This window comes from Nelumbo nucifera, chromosome 2, assembly GCF_055504915.1.
Source record: "Nelumbo nucifera cultivar China Antique chromosome 2, China Antique-T2T, whole genome shotgun sequence".
NCBI lineage: Eukaryota > Viridiplantae > Streptophyta > Magnoliopsida > Proteales > Nelumbonaceae > Nelumbo > Nelumbo nucifera.
In genome coordinates, this window is record NC_142650.1 from 94526918 (window position 1) to 94542946 (window position 16029).

Here is a 16029-nt window from a genome sequence, read left to right on the forward strand (position 1 = left end):
ATGGGGTTTCATCTGTCATGGTCTTGATGGAAATCCGGTAGGCCCATAGGACACTGGGCATCACGGCAACCCACAAACCCTTTGCTCGTGCTAGCCGAGCTTTTAGTCCACGGAGAATCACCCTGTTTATCACCTTAGTCTGTCTATTTGCTAGTGGATGCACCACCGATATGAAGTTTTTTGCTGGATCCCCATCTTGGCACACCAATTTTGGAACTTAATGTCCTCAAACTGTTTCCCATTGTCAAATATCAACACCTTTGGTAGTCCAAATCTATACTCTATATTCCTCCAGAAAAAAGCTTTGTACATTTTGGGTTGTGATAGTCACCAACGGCTTTGCCTCCACCCACTTCATAAAGTAATCTACTAGAACAACCAGGAACCTTCTCTGCTGGATTGTAGGTGGGAATGGATCCAGGATGTCTATCCCCCATTGGGTGAAAGGCCACTATCTGGTCAGATACTTCAGGTCGACTATGGGTTGGTGAAGTATTTTAGTGTGCCTTTGGAAATTATCACACTTCCAGACGAGCTCCAGTGCATCTGATTTCATAGTAGGCTAGTAGTATCCTTGCCTTAAGTGCTTTTTGGGCAAGAACCCTACCCCCTAAGTGTCCTCCACAAAGACCTTCATGGATCTCATGTAGCATTTGGCTCGCCTCTGAAGGTCGCAAGTAGCACAAGTAACGCAAGTAGGGGATTGTGAAGGATCTCCTATATAGTTGCCTGTCAATGAGAACATACTGGGCTAACTGACGCTCTACTTATCGAGCCTAATTATGCTTTGCTGGTAGGGTCCAGTGGAGTAGAAAGTCAACAAGAGGACTGATCTGGTTTGGTTTTTCTATCAATATGGGAAGGACCTCTTCTACCGCCCTCATGATGCTAGGTGACGACATGTCTTCAATGTACACCGTCCTCATGGTGATGTCGCTAATGCTGACTAGCTTTGACAATGCATCAGCCTTAGCATTCTCCGATCTTGGTACTTTCTGGATGAACCAAGAGTGGAAGCCGGGCAGGAGTTTCCTCACTTTGGCTAGATGGGCCATCATGGCAAGAACTTTTTTGGGTTGATCATTCTGATCCTGCCCTCTTGTAGGGGTTCCTTTGATCCAGGTGTTGTTGTTATTACTTGAGAATGCCGTTACTTGAGGCTCAGAGAATGAATGAGAACTTAGTTTTTGTGTAGCGTGTTCCCATAGATAACGCTAATTAATGGTGCACAATCTAGTGCTCCTTGCTAGCAAACAACTCAGACGCTAGATTGAGTAAGTCATCTGGTCGAGTTGCAAGAAAGTGATGTTCAAAGTGTATGGGTTACTTTTCCCGGGTGGGCACTCCGATGCTTAAGTCAGCGAAGAGTTTTGAGAGAGTCAAAAGTGAGAGAATTAGAGAGCTAGTGAACTATGAGAGCTAAATCATGTGTATCCTTCTTAGAAAATGGGGGCGCCTTTATATAGGCATCAGTTGGCATGAGCATCATGCATTGTGTCCAAAAGAATTAGATGCATGTGAGCTGCTTTTTAAGCAAAAAAATAAATGCCTTGCACTTGCTTCTCTTTCCTGTGGCAACGCCAGACCAAATTAATTGAAATATTTCTAAAAGTTTATTGAAAATTAATTTTCATTTAACATTATTTGAAAAATCGTATAGCATTTGCAGAAAAATAGAACTCTAATCCATTCATTGTGTTTTTCTGAACATGTAATCTCAAGCTGAAATTATATATGAAGAAAAAATAGTAAAAAACTTAAAGTGAAGGAATAAGTGGACTACAAAGAAAAGCATATAGTAATGGCACGTCCATTGTGAGTGACCAATTTCATATACTCTATTCTTTGTGCAAGAACTCAAAACTAGCTTTTGGAAACTTCCCGATACCCATTAAAGGGAAGGAAGAAACAGATGGAACTAAAATAAATTAATTCTTTGTTTTTTTCCTTTCTTGCAAAAACATAATCATTACATCATAAAAATTTAGAATTAATTCGAAATTGAATCATCCAAATAGAAAAACTATGTAGTTTAAACCCAACAGTGAAAACTAGATGATCAGTAGGTATTAGATTATAATAGTGAAAACTAGATCATCACTATATCAAAGCAACTGTAGCATAAATCGGATTTATTTTTTAATAATAATTTTACTTTTATTAATTTATACTAGATTTATTAATAAAACCAATCTTAAGTAGTATTTTATTAATTTATTAAATTTTGTTAATTTTACTATTTTTTTGTTAATGCTTATAATTTAAATAAAATTTAAGTTGATTTGAATGCATTTTAGTTGCAAACTGGTAAAACAGTATGGGTGTGGAAAGGGTGGATAATGAACATTACCTTATTTTCATGAGACAGTATTCATGATTATTTTTCCGACCAAGCACAATTTTGTTGGATCATCGAGTTAAGTTTTAATACCTAATTTTTGGTGCAAACGTTTTTTTTTTTTTTATGGAAAAATAGTTCTAAATACATGTCTGTTTTTTGAAGCAACGTTTTTTTCCGGTGTATCGTTTTCTGGAGCACAGTAACGATGCCAAACAGACACTAAATGATTCACAGTAACGATGCCAAACAGACCCTACTCCTTTGAAGGCTTTGAGGATATAAAGATCTATTTGGCTGGCCTTTCATGATAAAAGACATTGCAGGAGTAGATTAAGTTTAATAATTATTATTTTGGATTAAATAATTTGTTATTCATGTAATTAAATTTATTGATTATTTAATATTATTTTATTTAATAAAAATTTTATGAATATTTAATTTTCATAGTTAGTTGTTTAATTAAATGCCGATCCAGAACGGTATTCCCACATCGATCCATCAGTTAACTACTAGAAAAATGAGAAATAGCGGCAGTTTAGAAGGGGGCTAAAGGCCGGCTAGCGGCAATCGTTTAAAACTGCCGCTAGAGAGTATAACGACTACAGCTAATAACTTTCCCTTCTCTTTCATTTTCCCATTCTCTTCCCGCCCCCTTTCTCTTCCGTGCTTTCTATCTGATCTCTCCCCACCGACTGCTAATAAGTAATGCACGAATTTGGTCAATTTCGCCTCCTCTTTCATTTTCCCACTCTCTTCCCGCCTTCTCTCTCTCTCTCTCTCTCTCTCTCTCTCTCTTTCTCTCTCTCACTTTTCTACTATCCATACCGGTGGAGTTTGTCTTAGATTTCCACCGAGTAGAACCAATCGGCGACTTCAACGTTAGTGTTTGATTCGGTCTTCCACCACAGCATTGAACTAACGCCTCGAAGGATACATTAGAGGTAGGTTCCTTCTTGACTCTCCTTTTGTTGTTAACCATTTAGTTTGGCAGAAATTTTCAATTAGGTCATATGAAATAGGTGCTGATCCGACTGTGACTTTAGAGACGGTGATGAACCATTTACAGGTTAAACCGAATATCCATTTTCCTTTTATTTGATTCTAGAAAAACCATTTCTTCACGGTGTGGGCAATAAAAATTAAAATTATGTGTCATTGCATACGCCATTGCATACCTGTTTCTGTTTGTATTTTGCCTTTAATTTGTTGCTCATCAGAACATTTCATGATGCAAGCAACAGACAAGTTCTAGAAAGAAACTAGTATGGTGCACTTGATATTGCTCTTCTAATCACCAAAAACACAGAAGTTTGGCTAAAACAAAGAAAAAAATTGGGCCAGGCCCCACCCTAACTGAAATTAACCCCTAGGCATAAAAAATAAAACTATAAAAAGGCTAAATCTTAATAAGGATGACTGGAAACTTTCTACCAGCATAGATAAATGAATAAATATTCTTTTGATCGGTAAATAAATAAATATATTTTTTTCTTGGCAAGTATATAAATATACTTTACTATCTGTAAAGACAACCTTCTACCAGCCAATGCAAGAAAGACAAACTTGGAACTGTTGGAAACAGTAACACATGAAAAGAAAAACTTGTAATAAAAAAAATGAAAGTCAATCATCTTACTGGATGGAAGTTTAAAGAGTTGACTGAGTAGATTTCACTTCCCTCTCTGTGGCATTTGAAAGTAAAGTTTTTACTTTGTTGAGCATCATCCAAGTGATGAACACCAACTCTTCCCTCTATCGAGCCAACCTAAAATAAGCCAAAGCATCATGTTTAGAAATCTCAAGACTAGCTTCAGAGTAAAATCTATCAAAGTTCTTAACAAATTTGAAATACAAAGTGGGAAGGGAAAAAAACAAGACTGAATAATGAACAACAGACAATATAAACACTGCTAACAAGCATTAGAAAGAGTTGTGTGTGTATAAGATATAAATGCTGAAAAGCTAAAAGGTACAAATTAATTAGAGAGAGAAATACTTCTCGGGAAAGGGAGCCTGCAATACTTTGGAAAGGCATCAGAAGCAATGGTTTATTTCTCGTCCATAGGATACTCCTCACTTGTAGCCATGAACCCGGCAGAATTTTTGCTAGATCTTGCCAATGGAAACATAAATGATGTTTCTGTACCATCAGAACTAGAGAGATAAAGTGCAGATGGGAAATTTGGAAACTGAAACAAGGAATGGGAAGCCATCTCCAGTAGTTGTGCATGAGGTAAAAAGTTGTCTTTGAATCTCTCTCCCAAGGACATGATCTCTCAAAAAATAACAGAATTTAATTCACTTGGAATATTAGAAGCTGAAATCTTACTTTAAGTCTATACCAACATTTAGAAATCAAGTTCTCATCAATTTTTATGCTAAATTGTCATTAAGTCGGACATAATAAGTCATTTTTGCAGTAACTAGAAAAAACTAGGTTCTTTCTGACTGTCGTTTATGCTGGATGAAAACAGTACCTTGTGGAAGCCTATGAGACACGAGTTGCAGAGGAGAAAAAGAAGCTTATGGTGTCATTCTCCATTGATGAAGAACTTAAATCAAAGGTATCTTCTCCAAGACGAGAATGGGGGGGGCAAGCTGGTGGCAACAGTACTCCATCCTATTCTGGAGAGGCCTGAAAGAAAGGCACCATGATTATTTGAGTTGGTTGAGAATTTGTTGTGGATGCATTCATGAGAAGAATTACCACCGCCGACAGCAGCAGTGAGGGGGGCCCACACAGCAGCTTATCTTGCCACGTCAGCTCTTCTTGCCAGCTCGCCAATAGTTTACTTATTCCAGTTCTGTTCTTACTTATCTATTAGAGATAGGAATTGAGTTCTGTTAGAAGTCTGTTAGAAGTAGGAGTTCTGTTCTTACTTATTTAGTTCTGTTCTTACTTATCTATTAGAGATAAGAACTGAGTTCTGTTAGAAGTCTGTTAGAAGTAGGAGTTTGATTTAAAGTTGGATTGTCCTAGCTTAGTCGAATGGAGTAAGGAGTCTCCTCTTGTAATCTCCTATTTAAGGAGCTGTGATTTGGGAATAAAGTATTCAGTTTCCAGCTAAGAGAAGAGTGAGGAGAGTTCGGGTGGTCTCTTGGACAAATCACCCATTCCGTTTTTCACAATAGGGTCTGCACGCAAGGGAAGGCGCAAGGGAAGGCGCAAGGGTCAGCAAGAGGTTCTCCCCGTGGACCGACCCGTGACGAGATCCTACTGCAACTATCTTGGGTTTGCTGTGGTGGCGATCAGATTCTAACACCATGAAAGGGATGCAAGATCAGGTAATGACAGTATAACTTCTCAAACTTGAAACTTGTTGAAGTTATCACCAAATTGACTAACCACAATCGAATATTTCTCAGCCAAGAAAGAGGCTACAAAACCCAACAAATGACCAACCTAGTAGGATGAACTTCAAAATCAAAGTGCTGGTTGTACAGGCTCTTGTTCCATCTCTGAACTCTTCAATGCTCCCCCACCAACCCATCACAAGAACAGCTGGAATGACTCTGGTGGAAATCTTGAGGTGGTCCACAAACCTCAAATGTTACATGACATTATGTGGATTTGGGCGGAGTGGTTTCTAAAGGGTAACCTGGCCTACTTTGAGGTGTCACTGTGTCAGCCCTTCATGACTCCATCAAAGTCATCATTTATAGAAAATTATTTTAGTATTTGAAATTGACCTTTGCTTTTTTTGTCTTCTAATATGCTGATTTGCAAAGAATTCATTTATGCAGTCAGTGACTACTAAGATTGCTCTCTGATGCCATTTTAGTAGGATGCAAATGTTTAATAGTGTCAAATGTCTACATCTATGTACTAGTGCTTCCAACCCACAATCAAACTGGCCCATCACCCGACCAGAATTCCAAGTTGTTTCTCCACTGCTTGCCTGCAAATAACTGTTGGCTTGGTCAACAACCCAGTGACCCAGATGGTTGAGCAGCTGAACCATTTGACCGGTCAGCGAATCACGGGTTAGATATTAATTCTCTTTTTTCTGTTTTTGTATTTTTATCCATTTCTATAATTAATAAACACTTATTTATCACATTTATTTTTTGTTTAACATGATGAATATATAATAATAGGCATATGCCCAGTTTTTTATGAGTGTTGTCCATATTTATAGTGAGAAACTGTTGATAATGACTAAAGTGCTTGACCTTAATGACTTATTGCATTATCTTATAGTGGTAAAATAATTAAGGAGCTCACAATCTCCTTAATCACTTATTCACCAAAAAAAAAAGACAATTAGTGATTCACCTCAGCCACTTAAGATGTTACCAAATAGCCCCTAAGGCTGAAGTTTGATGGATTTCAAACTCTTGATTTTTTTTTTTTTTTTTTTTTTGTAGTTTCGATGTTGGATCCATCTGTCTTAGTTAACTGATCTTTCTGGAGTTAGAGGCATTCACTTTTGGTAAGTCGGAAACTTTCTGTTTGAATAAGGAAAGTAGTTAGTAAGTAGATGTAAAAATTCAATGTTCTCATTGAATTCATTATGTATGGTGTAACACATTTTCTATTACTAGTGCTTTGTTGCCAGTTCTGCTTTCACCTAGGATTTTGCATGTAAGTTTTGTTGCATGATTTTGGTGTTTAGCAGGAAATGGTGAACAGGTTGCCAGTGCCAGTAGTGTTTGAATTGACTTGAGATTGTTCTGTCAATTTTCTTATGGAACTGAAGCTGTATGATCTCAGGATAATTTTTCCCTCTATCTCTATAAGAAATGTGCATTTCTGTGACTTTTATTTCTCTGCCATCTTTGTGATCAGTTTCCAATTTTGGGGTGCAACTTGGGTGGGCCTGGATTGAGCATTTGTTAAATTTTGAAAGGGCCCAGGCCCAATGCTGCCTGATGCTGTAGAAAATTTCCAAACAGGGTACCCAATTTGCACCCCTTCTCTGGTTTGTGGCATTTGTCAATGCTAACTTCTTTACTTTAATTGAACTTAACTAAAGTGGAGGTTTTTCCCGTTCTCATATATTTTATGCCATGTTAGATGATGATATGTCTGGAGGAAATGGCGAGGACAAGGTGCTAATGGGGTTTCTTGATGAATCCAAAGGTTGTATCTTTTTTCAGTCACATCTTAAACAGTTTCCCCCTCTTTAAATGAAACGCGACCATCTTCCATCAGCATACTTATTCCTGTTCTGGCATGTCCTACCTAAATTATTCTCTTTGTGGGTTTTGTTCTTATGGAAATGTTTAATGCTTACATTGGTTGTTTATTTGATAAATATTGCAGATCAGGTAATGTAAGAGAGCAGCATACCTTTGTCTCCACAATGGCTTTATGTCAAAACAAGTGAGACTAAGACAGGACCTTCCGGCCCATCGGGGGTACAAATTTCTTTACTTGTATTCATGTACAAAAATATATTATTTTGTATTTGCTTGGGAAGATAAAGTGAGAAAGCTGCTCACAGTTTTTGTTTGGATCAACCTATATCTCACTATTTTATAAAAAATCTTTGCTTTGGCCAACAACTCATCGACTTGGATGGTTGAATTATTGACCCACTCAATCTGTTTACTGGGTTGCTGGGCTTTTATAATGTTTTATTTCTTCTGAAATTTTTCTTGTCACGATGCCATGGGTTGACCTGTTGACCCAGATGGTTGATGGTTGAACTAGTGATCTGTCCAGCCAAAGGACAAAGCAGTCCAGCCTCTGGCTTGGGTTTTAAAATGTTGCTTTATAGTTTATAACGCATTTATATTCCACCTTGGAGATGGTTCTTAATGATGTGGGTGCATTTTGTTTAATTAAAGGAATTATAATCTGTATGTTGATATAATTATTTCTTTTTTCTTTTATTTCTGCTTGCCTGTTCTTTGTCATGCCTTTCCACTCAATTTGGTTTTCTTTTTTTTGAGATCCATAAAGAATATGGTTAGTTATATTCTCTTTCCACCATTTGTGTTATTTTGCCTCCAAAATAAAGATCCATGACTGAGCTTCACATCTCAAAAGTCAGCCGAAGTTGCTTAATATCAAATGATTAATATGTTATTTTGGATTTGTCATTCTATAGGAATCTGAGAATTGGCAGTTGGAAGAAGCCAACTGCACTCCTCTATTCTTTTCATTTTTCTGGGGGCATGTGATCATGACAGGAGAGGAGAGGAATGCAGGAGCCTCAAATCAATTGAAGACCAGAAGCTTGCAGTGAATATCAATTTCTCGACCTTACTTCTCGTTTGAGTGGCTAGTGATCATGAGAGGAGAGGAATGCAGGAGCCTCAAATCAATTGAAGAGGTCAATCAAGAGATCGAATTAACAGATCTGCAGCTTGGTTGACATTCTCTGCTGCAACATTGCCAGATCCCAAGTCTAAATTAAATTTGGGTGATCAATTTTCCCTTCCTCTTCTGGGTGTTTACTATCAAGAAACTCTCTTTTCAATTAGAAGGGCATCCAACATCTCTGAGACATCTGAGTCAGGGAATGGATACACTTTCGCTTCCAATTCCTTAAGAGTATGTTTTGGATTTTCTTTCTCTTGCTGAATATTTGATTTTATTTCTTTCTTGCTTTCTTCCTTCCCAATAACCTTGAGAGGGGCTATTGAGGTTGCTAGAACTTGCATTTGCCTAGACAATTTCATCTCATTTTCACCATCTTTCTTTTCCTTTACCCTTTAGAAATCATCTAGGTGATGTTCTCCGAAGGTAGCCAAGCTAAGTTCCATGTCATGGGTGCGAGTGGCCAATTCATCAAATGTTTGGGGTTTTATTTCCTTGAGGATGTAATGCAAACCCCAATGCTTGCCTTGAATGCAAGTACCAATAGCTAATGCTTCTAAGAGCTTGTCTCGATATTTGAGGTAGAGATTTCTCCACCTGTCAATATAGTTAACGACATGTTCATCTTTTCTCTATTTTGTGGTAGTGAGTTCGTACATGCTTGTAGTACATTGAGTACTATAGAAGCAATCCAAGAACTCTCTTTCTAATTGATCCAACTATCCATTGATCTAGAAGGGAGGTCGGTGTACTAGTCAAAAGCATTTCCTTGTAGAGATCATACGAATTGCCTTACCATTAAATCACCAAAAGTTCGGACATTTTTGCATGTCTCTATGAAGTGAGCAATATGTTCCCTAGGGTTACTTTTCCCATCAAATTTTTGAAACTTCGAGGGTTGGTACGCTAATGGAATAAACATATGATCAATGTGTTAGACAGTTTTTCTATGCCCTTAGCTTCAATCAGAATGATGTACATTATGAGTTTATTATAAATGAATAAAGTACATATTTGATTCATGTTCCTTTGGTGTGTTTCTGTGTAATACCCTTAAGCATATGATCAGACTCGTGTTAGTTTAGATTGTTCACAGCCAGTGATTCGGTCTAGGGAGACCTATTCTAATAAGGCTGAAACTGATGTGCCACCAAGTCAGTTGGGGTGGCCTGTCTCAGATGCCAGGGTGAGACCCAAGAAACATGTAGTGTAGGATCAATTGAATCTTTGAACCGGACCAGATTTCCAGCATTGCTCTGGACCTTGGAGATTAATGGGCAAAACTGGAAAGTTACACCCATCCCCTAGACTCGATTATGATACTGCACTAGGTGTCAAATTGGGCTGTCTTTGATGTACCAATCAGTGAGATCCTTAGTGGGGGTCAAAACCTAGGTATATTGGGACAGTCTGAGAATTCATCTGAGTGGGTGATCATAGTTACAGGATCAGCCCCTTTGTCGGACAAAGATAATGATCGGGGATGCACTCTCACTGATGGAAACCAAGACTGTCGGCAGTCGATTTCAATCGTTGAGATTTGTTTTGCAAATATATTTTATATGAGATATAAAAGTATATATATATATTATGGTTTCTAAAATGTTTGCAAAGGTTTTAATTCCCGGGATCCATATAAGTAGAGAGTGCAACACTGCTCCTTGCAGCCGAGGGAGAGGTCCTCTTTTGTCGGGCAGTGTTTGATCATTATGGGCTGAGAGGTTGAGTGTAAGACCATTGAGGATGATACCTGATGGGCTAATTTTGCATCTGCCCATAGTCCCTGGGTGTTATAAGGTGGCTTGGCTCAGGGACCACTTAGGGTAAGTGTTGGGCCCATAGAGCCCATTTGATGGGTTTCAGGGGGTGCACTGTCCATAGCAGATAAGATAAGGGTTTATCCTTATCACCTAAAGGGATGTCTGATCCAAATATGATTTGGATCAGCAACTTTTAATTGGATTAGTAGCTGATCCTTTAGGTTTACAAAAGAAGGAAAGGGCGGTAGCCTTTAGAAGACACATATTCACATCCTCTTTAGAGCTGAAATCACAGAAGAAAGAATTAACCAACCCTGCAGAATTCTTTCTTGCTGCCTCCTTCTTGCCGCCTACCTTGCTAGTTCGATCTCCATTTCAGTGGGAGATGTCAAGATTTGATCTTGATATCAGTTCTTTGTGAAAGGACTGATAGGAAGCTGTGCTCACGTGCCATCTTGCTATTTCTTGCTAAGGACTGGGTTCTTCGAGAAGAACACTGCTGATTTTGCTCCATCCTGCATTGCACCATTTTCAGTGGGAGCAGTTTTTGGATCCTTACTTGGGCGTGAACACCTCCATTGGGAGATATTACTTCTCCGTATCAGGTATAAATCTCTCCTATTGCTTTTGTTCAGATCTGGTTCAGTTTATGGTTCAAGATTGATCATATAAAATATGATTTTCTAAATAGGGAATTCGATTCCCAGTTGAAAAGGAGAGAAATTTTGAAATTCGTCCACCTTATTCCGCAAGATTTGGGCGTCCATAAGATGAATCTCTCATCCTTTCAGTGGTATCAGAGCCATGGTTCAAATCTTGAACCAATTTATTTCAGATCTGAACCTGCACAAATAGGTAGAAGGCGTTCTACCAAATTTACGCAGATAAAGGGTTTTGGGAAATCGTTCCCAAAATTATGGGCGAATAATCTGAAATTAAATTTTTTATAAATCTGTTAATTTTTTAGAATTGCTCTTTATGATATTCTTGATTCATGGGTTGTTCGTACAAGAGGAGATCGAATTCTTGATTTGCGCAGGGAACCTGCGTTTTTCTAGTTTCTGGATTATTTTATTACTTTTGGTTTGTAAAATAATTTTTTTTTTTATTTTTTAGACTAAATGTATAGGTATTCGATCTGATGTAATTATTAATAGAAATTAGGATTTCTATTTATTTTATTTTGGATCGAAGATGGCAGCGTAAGGAAGGAGATTTCGCAGATGGGAGAATCGCTATCTGCGATTTGCAGTTTATGAAATTGCAACCTGTGATCTAACATCTGTTTTGCAGGATGGATTGTGCGAACAACCCTATGTGACTGATTCTTGATTATTCTTTTATCAGTATTTAATTTTAGATTATTTTTTTCAATTAAAGATTTAATTAAAGATCAAACCCTAGACCCATTCGAACCAAGATTGGTTCAAATTGTTTGGACCGAATCTAGGATTCGATCAATGCTGAAAGTCAGCCCTAATTTTCCCACTAATGGGCCTGATTATTGATAATTAATTAAATGCTTAATTTGGCCCAACCTGTAAAGGCCTAGTTTTAAATAGTTAAAACCACTAAAAGCCCACTTAACACATAAAGCTATATGGGTCGAACCGATCAACCCTAATTCAGCCCATATACCTAGATAATATTAATGGTTAGTATTATGGATTCAAAATGGGCTTCAAATGGGCTTTACAGATATTTAATTGATTGGATGAATTTATCCTTGCATGTGATGTATGGATGTGTGATGTGCTACGTACATGGGCCATAAGTGCTTGGCCCATGCTTAATCGACAATGGCTCTTGCGCACACCATGGTTGAATGCACATCATTGCCATGGTGTCCCTTTTGGTCATTAGATGACCTCCCTCAGTGGTGGGCCCCACACCTCATGGAGAGGTTACGTGCAGAACCCTAGCTGATTTGGGCCCACCGAAATCTGACTTTATGAAAGTCAGTAGGAGCCACTTGGGTTTGACCTATATCAAATTAGGGTGTAATTTATTATTCCCTCCAGCTAATATGAGTGCATGTGATAGGGAGATTCATATGATGAACTCTCTAAAGGTCTTCTATCATTAGCATGAGGATTTGTCATTCAGTAATGAGGAAACGCACTAGAAAATGGGCTATCCATTTGTTGTTGGGCTTGTCTGAGTGTTTCATGAGATGATAGGGGCATCATAGACCGATGTGGGAGGGGGGCTTCACTAGAAAATGGAAACTCTCTCACGGTACTTTGGCGTTTACGAATATGATGGGTAAGCACCAGTAGACAGAAAGGTTTATCTGAAAACGGCTCTGAACCTTGTCTAACAGAGGCCAAAGGGAAAACTCATATGATGAGTGGATATGATCCTTAATAGAAAGGTGATGGAGTTATGCAACTGAAACAGTTGACTCCATGCACCCTATGTGAAACAGTTGGAGAAGCATCTTATATACTAGGTCTTCGACTCTATAGAGATAGATCGAAGCGGATAATAGGATTATCCCAATCTGCTAACATTGACATAATAGTCAAAAGATACAGCATGAAGAACTCCAAGAAGGAAATGTTCCTTTCAGGCAGGGGAGTCACTCTCTCCAAGAAGATGTCTCCCAAGACCTCCGAGGAGATTGAGGGCATGAAGAACGTTCCCTATGCCTCTGCCATAGGGAGCATCATGTATGCCATGCTGTGCACTCGTCCTGACATTGCTTAGGCAGAGAGTGTGGTAAGCAGATTTCAGGCCAACTCAGGGCAAGAGCACTGGACTACTGTAAAAAATATACTTAAGTACCTTCGAAGGACAAAAGAATTTTGTCTAGTATTCGATGGTACCTCACTACAGATCCAAGGGTATATTGATGCCGATTTCCAGTCGGATCCAGATGATAGAAAGTCTACATCTTGATATGTTTTCACGATAGGATCGTGTGCTGTTTGCTGGAAAAGCAACAAACAAGGGTCCACTATAGAATCCACGACCGAGGCCGAGTACATTGCTGCAAACGAGGCTGCCAAAGAAGTCGTGTGGATGAAGAAGTTCGTTCACGAGTTGGGAGTAGTTCCGTCTAGCACATCACCCATTATGTTGTGTGACAACAATGGATTCATTGCTCAGGCTAAGGAGCCACGAGCCCACTCGAAGTCAAAGCACATCGAGAGGAAGTACCATGTACTATAGGAGATTGTTGGTAGAGGGGACGTCCTGATTCAGAAGGTAGCGTCAGCGAAAAATGTTGCAGACCCATTGACGAAGCCACTATCACAGAAAGTGTTTGAGAAACACGTGGAAAGCATGGGACTCCGGCTTGTACCAGATTGGACCTAAGTGCAAGTGGGAGCTGTTAGACAGTTTTTGTATGCCCTTAGCTTCAATCAGAATGATTACATTATGATTTTATTATAAATGAATAAAGTACATATTTGATTCATGTTCCTTTGGTGTGTTTCTATGTAATATCCTTAAACTGGATACTTAATGAGACTCGTGTTAGTTTAGAATGTTCACAGCTAGTGGGTCGGTCTGGGGAGACCTTTCCTGATAATGCTGACACTAATGTGCCACCAAGCCGGTTGGGGTGGCCTGTCTCAGCTTCCAAGGTGAGACCCTAGGCACATGCAGAGTAGGATCAATTGAATCTTTGAATCAGACCAGATTTTTAGCATTGCCCTGGACCTTAGAGATTAATGGGCAAAACTGGAAAGTTACACCTGACTCCTAGACTCGATTATGATACTGCACTAGGTGTTGGATTGGGTTGTCTTTGATGTACCAATCAGTGAGATCCTTAGCGGTGGTCAAAACCTGGGTATGTTGGGACAGTCTGAGAATTCATCAGAGTGGGTGATCATAGTGACAGGATCAGCCCCTTTGTCGGACAAAGGTTATGATCGGGGATGCACTTTTACTATTGGAAACCAAGACTGCCGACAGTCGATTTCAATCGTTGAGATTTGTTTTGCAAAATATATTTTATATGAGATATAAAAGTATATATATATATATATATATATATATTATGGTTTCTAAAATGTTTGCAAATGTTTTAATTCCCGGGATGCATATAAGCAGAGAGTGCAACACTGTTCCTTGCAACCGAGGGAGAGGTCCTCTCTTGTCGGGCAGTGTTTGATCATTATGTGCTGAGAGGTTGAGTGTAAGACCATTGAGGATAATACCTGATGGGCTAATCTTGCATTTGCCTACAGTCCCTGGGTGTTACAAGGTGGCTTGGCCCAGGGACCACTTAAGGTAAGTGTTGGGCCCATAGAGCCCATTTGATGGGTTTCAGGGGGTTCACTGTCCATAGCAGTGTATTCGGCCATGCCTTATAACAAAGGCTGGGCTGAACCCATGTGGCTGATGTGTAGACAATGCTTGGGTCCCACACCATACAAGGAAGCCCAACTGGGCAACAGTTAGGAAGGCTAAGTGAGCACATAACCTTAATGGGTCTCAAGCCCATTTCGAACTGGGCTAATTTAATGAGTTAAATATGGGGCGAATTCTGAGATAGATTAGCAGATAACCCTATCCACTCAGAGAGTCTAGATCTGAATGTGATTCAGATCTAGAAACCTCCTAATGAGATTAGGAGAAGGCTGATCTAATCTACAAATAAAGGTTTATCCTTATCACCTAAAGGGATGTCTGATCCAAATATGATTTGAATTAGCAATTCTAATTGGATTAGGAGTTGATTCTTTAGGGTTACAAAAGAAGGAAGGGGCAGCAGCCTTTAGAAGACACATATTCACATCCTCTTTAGAGCTAAAATCACAGAAGAAAGAATTCAGCAACCCTGCAGAATTCTTTCTTGCCGCCTCCTTCTTTCCACTTACCTTGCCAGTTCGATCTCCAGTTCAGTGGGAGAAGTCAAGATTTGATCTTGATATCAGTTCTTTGTGAAATGACTGATAGGAAGATGTGCTCATGTGCCATCTTGCTATTTCTTGCGAAGGACTGGGTTCTTGGAGAAGAACACTGTTGATTCTGCTCCATCCTACACTGCGCCATCTTTAATGGGAGCAGTCTTTGGATCCTTCCTTGGTCGTGAACACCTCAATTGGGAGATATTACTTCTCCGTATCAGGTATAATTCTCTCCTACTGCTTTTGTTCAGATCTGGTTCAGTTTATGGTTCAAGATTGATCCTAAAAAATATGATTTTCTAAATAGAGAATTCGATTCCCAGTTGAAAGGGAGAGAAATTTTGAAATTCACCCACCTTATTCCGCAAGATTTGGGCATCCATACGATGGATCTCTCATCCCTTCACAATGCGCTTAGTATACATTGAGGATGATTGTGAGACACCTCCATACTAATTACGTATTGTGTTAGCTATCATGTTTTGGAGTTGTTGCACTAAAAGAGAGGCATCCAAAGCATATTGGGCATCTCGTATGTTAGTACGTTCTAGAAACTCCTCTTAGGGAGGGTTTACTTGCAGGGTGAACCCTAGTGGGTGTGAAGTTCCCTGGTTGGATGCCGTTGTTTGCATTTGTTCCATTCGGTTCATGAGGGAAGCAATTTGAAGGTCCTTCTCTTCCACCGTCTTTGTTAATTTAGCGATGGTTGCAACCATCTTAGCAAGTTGCTCTTCCATTATAGCTCCTGCCATCATGACGGGTGCTACTGAAGTGTAGGAGTGAGTCTGCATGTAA

General features: G+C 39.1%; 1 long non-coding RNA gene across 12 annotated transcripts; it reads left to right on the top strand.

Annotated features, from left to right (window-relative positions):
• The first annotated feature begins 2836 nt into the window (after positions 1-2836).
• LOC148802546 (uncharacterized) lies at positions 2837-9445 on the top strand. Of its 12 annotated transcripts, XR_016082191.1 has the most exons (7): positions 2837-3282; positions 3361-4574; positions 4816-5626; positions 6172-6325; positions 7359-7424; positions 7608-7702; positions 8398-9444. It is a non-coding gene; the product is annotated as an uncharacterized LOC148802546 (long non-coding RNA). The 12 variants fall into 12 exon arrangements; XR_016082190.1 differs by lacking the exon at positions 3361-4574 and having other exon boundaries at positions 8480-9445; XR_016082188.1 differs by lacking the exon at positions 3361-4574.
• The last annotated feature ends 6584 nt before the right edge of the window (positions 9446-16029 follow it).